General features: G+C 44.5%; 1 long non-coding RNA gene across 1 annotated transcript; it reads right to left on the reverse strand.

Annotated features, from left to right (window-relative positions):
• Positions 1–1,609: 1,609 nt before the first annotated feature.
• On the reverse strand, positions 1,610–9,715 carry LOC310672422. The gene is made up of 3 exons (XR_014508562.1): positions 9,588–9,715; positions 5,781–5,936; positions 1,610–2,713 (listed from the first exon to the last, which is right to left on the reverse strand). It is a non-coding gene; the product is annotated as an uncharacterized lncRNA (long non-coding RNA).
• Between the last annotated feature and the right edge of the window lie 1,566 nt (positions 9,716–11,281).

An 11,281-nucleotide genomic window follows, 5' to 3' on the forward strand; every position in this document is an offset into this window, starting at 1 on the left:
TTTGCAGACTGGCAAATCATGATAATGACATCTAATAAGCCAATAGTAATGGGAGCACTTCTGGCTGGAACCACCGTCCCCAACCTGGAATAATTAGCCTGCACTACGCACATCATCAGAGTTTTCTGGGCAATAATCCTTGCTTGATACGGTTGGCTGTTACATAAGGCCCTGTTGGAATGGCATCTTTTTTCATCACACGAGCCTTAAAGAAAATGATTATGATTGAGCTCATTATGCAATTTCTTTACCTGATTAGGGAAATTGCTCACAGTCAGTTTTCTTACATAATATGCTTGGCACTCCAGAGTAGCTCGTTAAGGAGAAACAACATTGGCTGCCTTCTCCTCAGAATATGCTGCTGCAGAGGAACAAGTCAAGAGGTCCTCTTACAAGGGCTGCCGCTTGACATTTTAGTCCCTTAGGCACCTCCGTTCCTGGAAGTTATGGACCTCTCCTCTCCCATCACACCTGGTTTATGTGACCTGCCAAATTCTGTGCCTTTGAGTATGTGCAGAGTGCCATGATTCCTCTGTTAGATAGCCACAGCTGGCCAGTATGTACCGGAGACTAGGCCAAAGGGACCGCCCTTTAGAAGAAGCCTGCATAACTTGTGGTCCACCACACCAAAAGGTTCCCACCTGCCTGGTGTGGCAGTATATCAGTGCCTTTGGAGAGGTGTGTGTGTGTGTGTGTGTGTGTGTGTGTGTGTGTGTGTGTGTCTACTGCAGACAGCAGTAGATCACCAGTGTCAAAGCAATGATTCTTCAACATCAACTTCACTGGACTGGTCATGTTGTTCGGATGCCTGATTATCGTCTTCCAAAGGAACTACTCTATTCCAAACTTAAGAATGGAAAGTGAAATACTGGCAGACAACAAAAGAGGTTTAAAGATGCTCTCAAGGAGAATCTTTTTAAAAAATCAGTATAAGCACAGACAATTGGCAAACACTGGCCTGCAAGCGCTCCAGTTGGAGAACAGCCTTTACCAAAGGCGTCATGGACTTTGAAGAAGCACAAACTCAGGATGAAAGGCAAAAAAAAAAGCTAAGAGAAAAGCACGGAAACCTATGTCCCCACTGTGGAAGGACGTGTGGATCCAGAATTGGCCTCCACAGTCACTTACGGATACACCGTTCATGGAAGACAATCTTCCTCAGCTACGAGTGATTGCCAAAGACTGCAGGTGGCAAAAGCAGGAGGATCGGCAGGCCCTTGATGGACCACGATATGCAGATGGAGGATACAGGTATGTTTTGAAACACAAGCCATCACTAGCAGAAATGAGGTGACCAAAATGTCAGAACATTACAACTGAGTATATTTATTTCACTTAAGCCATTTATACACATAATGCTGTGTGAGAAAAGGGTGGGGAGGGGGTCCTTCCTTATATTTAGTAGTGGAAGTGAGCAGGTACAGTGGTACCTCGGGTTACATACGCTTCAGGTTACAGACTCCGCTAATCCACAAATAGTACCTCAGGTTAAGAACTTTGCTTCAGGATGAGAACAGAAATCGTGCTCCGACAGCGCGGCTGCAGCAGGAGGCCCCATTAGCTAAAATGGTGCTTCAGGTTAAGAACAGTTTCAGGTTAAGAACAGACCTCTGGAACGAATTAAGTACGTAACCAGAGGTACCACTGTACAAAGGTACCTTCAAGACTCCAATCAAGAGATTTACCCCACATAGACATACCTGTTTATTCTGCCACTGCCTCTTGAAATCCTTTGCAGCATGCTAAGAATACATGCTTCTTCCTGTGATCTGGCCTCTTACCTGCCATATCGGCAAGAATGCGCATGGACACCTCCTGAGTTGGGCCTCAGGGTCTGTTTCATTAACTGAAGGAACTTGCAGGCTTTACAGATCAGAACTTTATTCAGTTCTTGTTGTGCTCACACAAATCCGCTCTCAGTAAGCTGCAGTAAGGAGGAAGAGCACCCTCGCCCCAATTTCTAGTCCCAACACTTCCTATTCTCTTTATAGATCCTGAGTTAGTTCCATTTGCTCTTGATACAGGGCTGGTCAGCCCGAGGCATTTCGTTCCCTGAGGTGGAGTGGCAAATCAGCCCCATCCCTTCCAAGCCAAGATGTTTCTGCACACGAGGCAGAAAATTTCAGAAGAGCCATTTCCCCTCCACAGCAGTGAAAATGCCACAAAACCACACAAAGTATGATTATTAAATTAACTACCTACCTTTCACCCTAGGGCCCCAAGGCAAGTTACAACAATTAAAACACAATATTACAAACAGTTTGGAACAACTTACAATCACAAAAATAGGGTGGGTCCTAAAAAATGTAATCTTAGGTGTCAAAAGCTGAGGTAAAGAGGTATATCTTCAGCATTTGCCAAAAGCTGTATAAGGAAGATGCCATATGAAGCTCTGTGGGGAGTTCCACCGTTTAGGGGCTGCTCTCTCTCTGACCACTACCACCCCTGAACTTCTGAGGGTGGTGGGACTATAGAGTGCCCCCTCTGCTGAGGATGTGGGTAGAGAAAGAGGGGCGCTTTCAGGTATTTGGGGCCTGAGTTGTTTAGGGCTTTCAACAGCGGTCAGTTTGCTGCCCTGTCATGACCCTGACCCTAGCAGGGCCAGCCCCCCAAAAGCCTGCAGTTTAACCTGACCCACACAGCAAACACAGACCAGTGAGGGCAGCTCTCAGGATGTCATGCAAGGAAATGCAAGCAGCTTTTCTCCTCAAGCCTGAAAAATAGAGAGAAAGATGTGATTGGAACAGACCTGTATTGCATGGAGTTAATGCATAAAAAAGGCATTTCGCTGCTGCCTCCACGTACGCAAATGGCTTACATCTGAACTCCTAATCGCCGATGATAACCTTAGAAGGGGCCTCTGGAGTTTTCCAGTCCAATTCCTGGATCAAAAGGCTCTCTGCACAATTTCCATATATGTATCTGATCTCAGCCCCAGTGCAGTAAACATTCCATGCAGTGAAGAGGGACTCTGCCGCACATTTTGTGTTGAGGTTAATGGGAAAGTGCATCTTTATGATTCCCACAGATTCACACTCCCAAAGACCCCTGTGCTGCTAATTCATTAATCCTTGTATTGTGAGCTAAATTAATTTAACACTCCTCTACCGGGTGTGTACAGTTTTAAGCTTTAGTTTTAAGTTTTTTAATCAAGGGCTGAATAGCAGCTTTGGGGATCCACCTTGAAAAGGTCATTGTCATTCACAAGCAGTTCTCAACATACCGAAACAGTGCTTTCCACTGGGCTGGTGGGGCATCAAGCTGTCAGAAGCAGGGTTAAAATGGAGCAAAAAGATACAGAAAATGTCTGTCTTTGGACATCTGTCCAAATAATGTCTGTCTTTGGACATCACCACATAATACAGTTTCTCATGTTGTGAATGAAACTAGTTTCTCCCTGAGCCCAATCCATCTCTAGCACAGCCATGAGAAGGAGCTTTCTTTCTGTTTAACGACAGCTTGCCATATCATCTAATCTCCAGCTGTGGTTAATCTTTTGGCTTTTTTGAAGCAAGCAAACTTCAAACAGTGGTTGATAAAGCTGGCTTGTTTCAGCAAACCATCGTTAAGGCTAGAGATGTAAGAACACAGTGATTTCCATTCCTATCTGTATTTATCACAGTCATCACTGTCTCCCTTCCGCTGCAGTTTGGTTTCTGCCAAATGGTACATTATTCACTTCACTGTCCACTATTTAACTTAAATTACATAAGTCGTGTAACATGTAACTTACACTAATTTCAATGTAAAGGAAACAACAACTCAATGTAAAAAAGACATTAATTATGTGTAGTCAAAAGAAAATAAAAAAATCCCTTTCAGTAGCACCTTAGAGACCAACTAAGTTTGTTATTGGTATGAGCTTTTGTGTGCATGCACACTTCTTCAGATACACTGAAACAGAAGTCACTAGACCCTTATAGATAGTGAGAGGGTGGGGAGGGGTATTACTCAGAAGGGTGGTGAGAATGGGTGATTGGCTGATAGGTGTGGTAAACCTGTTGATGACTGTTAACGACTGCAGTTGGTCTTACAGGAATAAACCATAGTTTATCATGATGCCAACCAGTGATACCCAAGTGAGGTGCTGAGATTATTCATCCACAGTTCATTTTTCTTGGTCCTAATAAAGGTATTACCCAATTGTGGACTTTGGAGATTTCCCACCCTCATGGATTAACATGAGTACCTTTGCTTTTGGGGGGATTATCAGGCATCCCAAGTGCAAGACCAAAAATAGATCACTGGTAAAATTTACCAGATTCAAGCTTGGGAATCACTGCATTTCAATTCTTTTGTGAATTCAGCATCAAAGTTGTAAAAGGGGGGTGAGTGCTTCTGAAATACTCTTTGCTCCCCACTACAGTGACCGCTGAGGCAGACCTCTGAAGCATCACACAAAAAAAGGAATCTCTGATGTGTATGTTACTTGAACAGCATGATGAGTTTTCATCAACTGGAGTTTCATGGTGTCCATAACCCATTCTGCCTTTTAGAGGTTGCATGCAAAGTGTGCATCAGCATCAGTGCCTATTATCAATGGAAGGGAGTGACGCATCCCCGCTGAATGTTTGGAGGTTTACAAGATCACCCGAGGCATGTTGCAAACAGCAAGGAGGGGCACTATCATCCCTGATGGGAAAACCAGGCCTTGGTGGACAGGCTGACTCCAACTACCACGTGAGTCAGAATGGATGACTAAAAGACAGCAACACACTGATGCAGGCAAAACAGTTACTAAGCAGCTGGTCCAGAATAGTTTCCACCTTCCAAAAGCCTAAATCCGGAAACCTTTGCAGTGCCAGAAATTTAGACGCTGACAACCAAACCTGCTGGAACCTATGCAAGGCAGAGCAAACAAGTGAGCAATGATAAAAATGAGTGAGTAAGACAAAGCCCAGACCAGCAGATTTAGTTTTTTATTATTATTTTTCCAGAATCGGTTACCAATATGCACGCCAAGTCTGAACTGTTACTGCACTCGTCCTGTTCCTGGCTTTCTCACACTGCGCCATTAAACTGGGCCCAGGCTTCTGAGCCCTTCGTCTGAAGAATCAAAGCACCATCATGCTCTGCTAAAATACAGCGGTACCTTGGTTCTCAAATGTAATCCGTTCCAGAAGCCTGTTTGACTTCCGAAAACGTTTGACAACCAAGTTGTGGCTTCTGATTGGCTGCAGGAGCTTCCTGCACTCAATCAGAAGTCATGGAAGCTGCGCCAGATGTTTGGCTTTCAAAGAATGTTCGCAAACTGGAACACTCACTTCCGGGTTTGTGGCATTTGGGAGCCAAAACGTCCGACTCACAAGGCGTTTGGGATCCAAAGTACAACTGTATCCCTGTTTGAAGATGGTCCCTAAAAACAACCAATGGTTTCCAATATTCTGATTTTAAGGTGGGCCTTATAACATCCAGGGTGGTATTCAATGGACCTAATTTAGCACCGTTCATTAATTTTCCTGGGTCTACTCTGAGTAAAACTTAGCTGGCTACTACATCCAATGATTTCCTGTGGCTATTCAGAAAGAACCAATGCACTGAAATGGCCATTCAGTGTCCATCTTGCTAATACACCCCCTTTGAAAGTTTTGGGGCAGGTTCTGTTTAATATAATTTAACGCTTTTTATACAGCAACTCATCGTGGTAGGCATCATCATCTCCAGTGGGGAACTCCTACAGAGAGAACGTATGATCTGTCCACCTGAAGCCTCTGCATCACCCATGCGCAAATCATTTCAGACATTGCAATGGGAATGCAAAAAGCAGACCCCCTAGGTACCTGTGCATCCATTGTCAGTGATTCTCGTGCAGCGACTGTTTTGTTGTGGACACACACTAAGGTCATCATAACACATGAGGATTGAATCAGTTTCACTGCAAATGTCAAGCCAGCGTTGACCAAGATGTATATCGTCTGTGTCTTCTATTTCATCCTCTGCATGAATAATACGCCAGCCACATGAGAGCTATTTAAATGCATTTTTTCACGATACACATGAAAATACCTTAGGAGCCAGTTTGCACATTACACAGGAATGGAGAAGCAGCAGCATGAGTGACAGTCTGCTCCTATGGGTTTTCACTCAGGAATAAGATCCATTAATGGTGTTTACTTCCAAGTAAGTATGCATAGGTTTGTAGCCAGAGGTGTACCATTTCCCCTTTCTTCCAAGTAAGGGATGAACCAACTCTAAGCATTGGATTGAAATAAAATACATCAGGGTGAATTATGGGTTAAGATTCTGGTTTTTATTTTCTGGCCCAGATGCAGCTTATATTTATTATCAGATGGTGGTATGGCTTCAGAATGTTTCATTATACAACCTTAATCTTCCCCCCTGCCTGCACAAAAAGAGATTATCAGGGTTTGTTTCATGTATACTCAGATTGGATAATTGGGGTCTCTGAGTGTATATTGGGGGGGGATCCCTTTAAAGCTGCATGCAAGAGCAGTATTTGAGTGCTCAGAAGACCATAAATTCTGCTATTTTATTTCCATAATCAGTTTGACCTTGTAGTGAATGGGAGCAACATTTGAAGTTCCCTCAGATTGAAAGTGGGGGAGGGGGCAACCACTTGTGTAGATGAGTCGAAAGGGGCAGAAAATTGCTTTCCAAAATGTCCAGATGAAATAAATATGAGGTTTTAGTTTTTTTAAGCTTAGAAATGACTCTGAAAGTTGGCTTCCATCCCTATGACTTTACGGTGGCATTCAGCTTTGACCAAACTGTCAGATACAGCAGCTACTCATGAGCACATCCTCTTGTTATCATCTGCTGCCGTTTTCCTACTACATGGGGATTTTAAAAGCTCATGGGCCAGATCTCAGACTCCTCTTCTGGGACACATTAATGGCAATACAATTCATTTTTGCCCTTGGCTAACCATTTCAATATGCAAACAATTGCATGCTATTTGCAGGAATTCCTTGCGACCGAAGGAGCGAGTGCCATTTCACCGTGTCTTTAATGAGAAGGCATAGATACAATCTTTTGCAGGTAACACTGGTTATTTTTCCCTCGCTTTCCTCGCTCTGCATTAAGGTGACATCTGCTGGGAGATGTGGGTATGAAAGGTACTCATTCACGTTCCCTAGAGACGCCTGTTCCCCTAAGCAAGCATTTCTTGACCATTGTTGTGTAAAATGGCAGTCCCAACCTCTACTCGGATGGAGAACAATATAGCTGGAGTTGCTTGTGCCTTTCCCCATTCTTGTTGATGGCAGGCAGCTATGTATTCCAAAGGAGATAATTTCTCTGCCATTTGATCAAACGATGAGCCATACTTTCCTACATCCTTTAAGGCAAAAGCGGCATCAAACTTCTTCAGCAGAAGACAAATGCTTCAACTATTGACCTGGGACTATCTGTATTTTCTGGTACCTGCCCCTGGTAAATTGCTTCCTCTAGTGTAGTTTGTGTTTGGGGGAAGAATTTGACATTTTTAATCCTTTAACTGTGGCTCATGTGTGAATGCATGTACTAGAGTTGCCATTTATGGGGGTTTTGGTTCTCTCCTCAGCGCCTCGAGAGCTACAGTTAAATCTCTGAGTGCTAACCCCAGTGTACAGACATATTAAAAAGTGCACACGAATGAAGACCAGTGCCATGTTGATGAGCTTTAGAATTGGGAAAACTCCACAAACACACACAGAGGAAGAGAAATAGCACATTTTTTTACTATCGTTACAAACATCCCTTTGAATGTTGGCCATTTCCGCCTTTCGTGAACCTGTTAACAGCCTAGAAGCCTTGCCCCTCAAAGAGCTGTGAGTTGGATAAATCCAGTTCCTCCTTGTCCCATTCCCAATTCTGAAGCAGCTGTCTTAAACACTTTTGCCACGGTGATTTGGGATAAATACGCTCAGACCAGCCCATTAAATGTGCCGTGATGCCCGTGACTCAGCGTCTTTGGAGCAAAATGCTTCCCAGGGCTACTCCTCGGGTGGGGCATTTACGCACCATCCCTTGCTCAGAGCTGTACCCAACGACAGGATCTACCCTGTGGTTTTTAATTAAGTAACTGCTAAGATGCAGGCAGCCTCTCATCAGCGTCTCCTCCTCAAGACGGAGCGCCAGCGTGCCAATGATTATAAGCCCCTTAAGGAGAATGTGTTCCCCTTCAGGACTTATAATCATTTTTATAGTGGCGCTTGTAGACTCTTGCACTTTAATGAAACTATAAGCACAATTACTCTGCCTGACAGTGGACAGGGCATCGTGCTTCAAAAGCAGTAGAGCAGGTACACTAAAGCTTCAGGGAAATAAGCAGCTTCCTCTCGCTCGTTCCGTGTCTCTTGGAGCACGACCCAAAGTTAAGAATTAGATGTTTGGAAGCAATGCAGAAGTCACACTTACCCCTGTGTTTTAAAGCACAAAATGGAGGAGGCATATCCCTATCCTTAACTCTCTTTGCATCCCCTTCTCCCAGCCTGGCAATTCTGCTCCCAGTGAGCTGTGGGGGAAGCCTAACATTAGGCCTGTCGGAAGATTCAAGAGCCCCACCGCTCCTTCTTCAGGTGTGCTAAGAGCCCAGCTGCCTGCCTTGCCACGGGCTGCCCTCTCCCAATTTACATTTGCCATTCAGAAAATTACTCCCAGACGCGGAGTGAACTCCTTGGCACGTCCATCCCAGCCCCGTGTGTAACTGCAGAATGTTGTGTGCTTGGCCAATCTACGTGGCTGGTGAGAACTAATAAGATGTGTTGTTGCCGACATCTGTGGCGATGACAAAACCCATTAAAACGCATGGCGCATTGTGGAGTTTTGTAAGCTGAACGCTTCCTGTGTCAAGGAGTTTTATTGTATTCACTATTCAGCAGAGGGAGAGGCATGGGTAAGAATGGATGAATGTGCTTGGTTGGGCACCACTGAGGGGTAGAATCAGACTCTGGAGAATTAAAGAGTGCTAATGAACGGCTGCTTTGTGGTCCCAGGTGGAGAGGTGCTGTTCCTCCTTTGTGATGTTGGGCTGTGTGTGTGTGTGTGTGTGTGTGTGTGTGTGTGTGTGTGTGTGGTGTAAGTTGACCGCACCCACTTTGCATCATTCATACCCACCACTGGCCTTACGGCCCTCCAAGGGTTGTTCAACAGGTAATGTGGCCCTGGGATCAAAAAGGGTTAGCTGCTCTTGGGTTAAGCCAAAACCTTCATGGCCTGTCATTCTTTAAAAAAACAAACAACTTTGATAAAGAAAACAGAAGACCTATCTTCTCCCAAAGTTAAGTCTGCCTTCCCTTGTTTCATGAGCAAGTACAATGTTCGACTAGGGCCAGTGGGGCATGGATTCAAGTTCCCACTCAGCTTACTGGGTGACTTTTGGGCAAGCCACACTCTCTCTACCTCACAGGGTTGTTGTTGGGGTAAAAGGTTAGAGGGGACAGATCATGTACGCTGCCTTGAATTCCTTGGAAGAAAGGCAGGATGTAAATGTAACAAAGAAGATTTTGGGCATAGGGAGAGGGACAGTCCAAACTGAGTACATTGATGATGGGGGTGTTGACTCTTTCACTCCTCCACTGCAGTCAAAATGGAAATCCCACCCACCCTCAGCTATTGCCCCAAGAGGAACAAACAACATGCCTCACCTGGAATGTGACACGTGTTAAGGGGTTTCTAATGGTCCCTTAGATAAGGAAACAAGATCCAGGTACCTGGAATTCCTCCTGAAGCAAAGAAGAGAAAAGCTTCATACAGACAGCATACGAAAGTAGCCTGTTATGCTAAGGCAAAGCACAAGGAAATGTATTTGAGCAAGCTCTCATTTAGCTGTCAGGTGCTTTCCACCATTCCTTTCCCATCAATGTTAATTACCAGGGCATTTGCATGTAAAAGAAAGTTGCTGTCCTTCGCAGAAATTCTGCCCCTCCCACCTTATTCATGCAGCAGCACCAGAAGCCAGAATGTTGTACACGATCTTGCATTTGGCCCCATTGGAGTGTGGAGGTGTGGATTAGGAAAGGTTCGCTGCTGGGCGCAACGAGATATGTTGGCATCCAGAAAGTCCCCCCCACAAAAATACTTCGGCATGTCACCTTTGGCCAGATTTATATAAAATAAAATAAAAGGCCTAAGACATAATCATCACAGAAAACAATTATGAGACACAGAGGTGCCAGAGACATCAGTAATACAAGCCAAACTTTTTATACAACAGAAATTAATAACAAGCCTATAAAAATAAAGACACAATTGCTATGGAAATCCCTTATTCTCCAGTGGGATGAGATGCTTTTCCAGATAACCTTCGTTTGTAAAGTTCTGCACACAGTCCTACTTTTTTTTATCCACAGCCATTATTCACATAAACAACAAACTCATAACAAACAGAAATAAATTTGTCCTTACTTCTTGGACCCCTAGAGGTTTTCAGTTTATATGTCAATGTTCTAGTACAGCTGATTCCCATACCTTCATCCGACAGTTTTGCATTTTAATTCCCCCCCTTAATTTTAAAATTGTTAAAAAATTTAAAGTAATAAAATACAGAGCATACACACCAAAAATAAAGTTCATTTGTGGAATGGTATAAACATTTTTTTAAACAGCTTTTGAGAGTTTTACAGGAAAAGCAACCCACCCCACTTCCCATGTATGCAGTTGGTGAGACAGTTAATAACCCATTCCACTGGAAAATAAGGAGAACCCAGTGTCCTTCAGCTGTTAGACTACATCCCCCATCAACCCTGATCACTGCCTGGCTGAAGCTGATGGAGATGGAGTCCAACACCATCTAGAGGGCCACATGGTGTTGATGGTACAGAGCAGGGATGGAAAAACGTGTGGTCCACTAGGTGTTGCCGGACTGCGATTCCCACCATCCCTGGTTCTGGGGCTGTTGGGAGTTGGTGTCCAACAGCAACATCTGGAGGGCCACAGGTGAGTTGTGCAAGCAGGAGGAACCTGGCTTTGAGTTCAAAGATATATTCCGGTCTCTTCCCACTTGGCGCCTTCCAGGCGTTTTGAACTGTGGCGTCCCTCAACCCCAGCCAGAAGGCTGAGCTATAACTTTAAGAAACCAGTGGCAAAATAAACGACACACATGCACACATCCTTGTGCAATGTCCAGTGGGACTTAGTATACTAATCTCCCCCCACTCTTTAATCTTTGCCTCTTGCCTGGAACCTTGCAGCGAAAGGGCAATCCTGAGAGGCAAAGGGACGGGTAATTGCTGTGAAGAATGCAACCTCCCCGACGTGTTGTCAGGAAGATCTTCTCAATGGCTGCTTCCAAAGGTCAAAGAGAACAAGGATACCTGCAGGCCGCAGGAAGGAGACGGAG

The sequence above is a fragment of the Podarcis tiliguerta genome (genome assembly GCF_965153285.1).
Source record: "Podarcis tiliguerta genome assembly, chromosome: 2".
Lineage (NCBI taxonomy): Eukaryota > Metazoa > Chordata > Lepidosauria > Squamata > Lacertidae > Podarcis > Podarcis tiliguerta.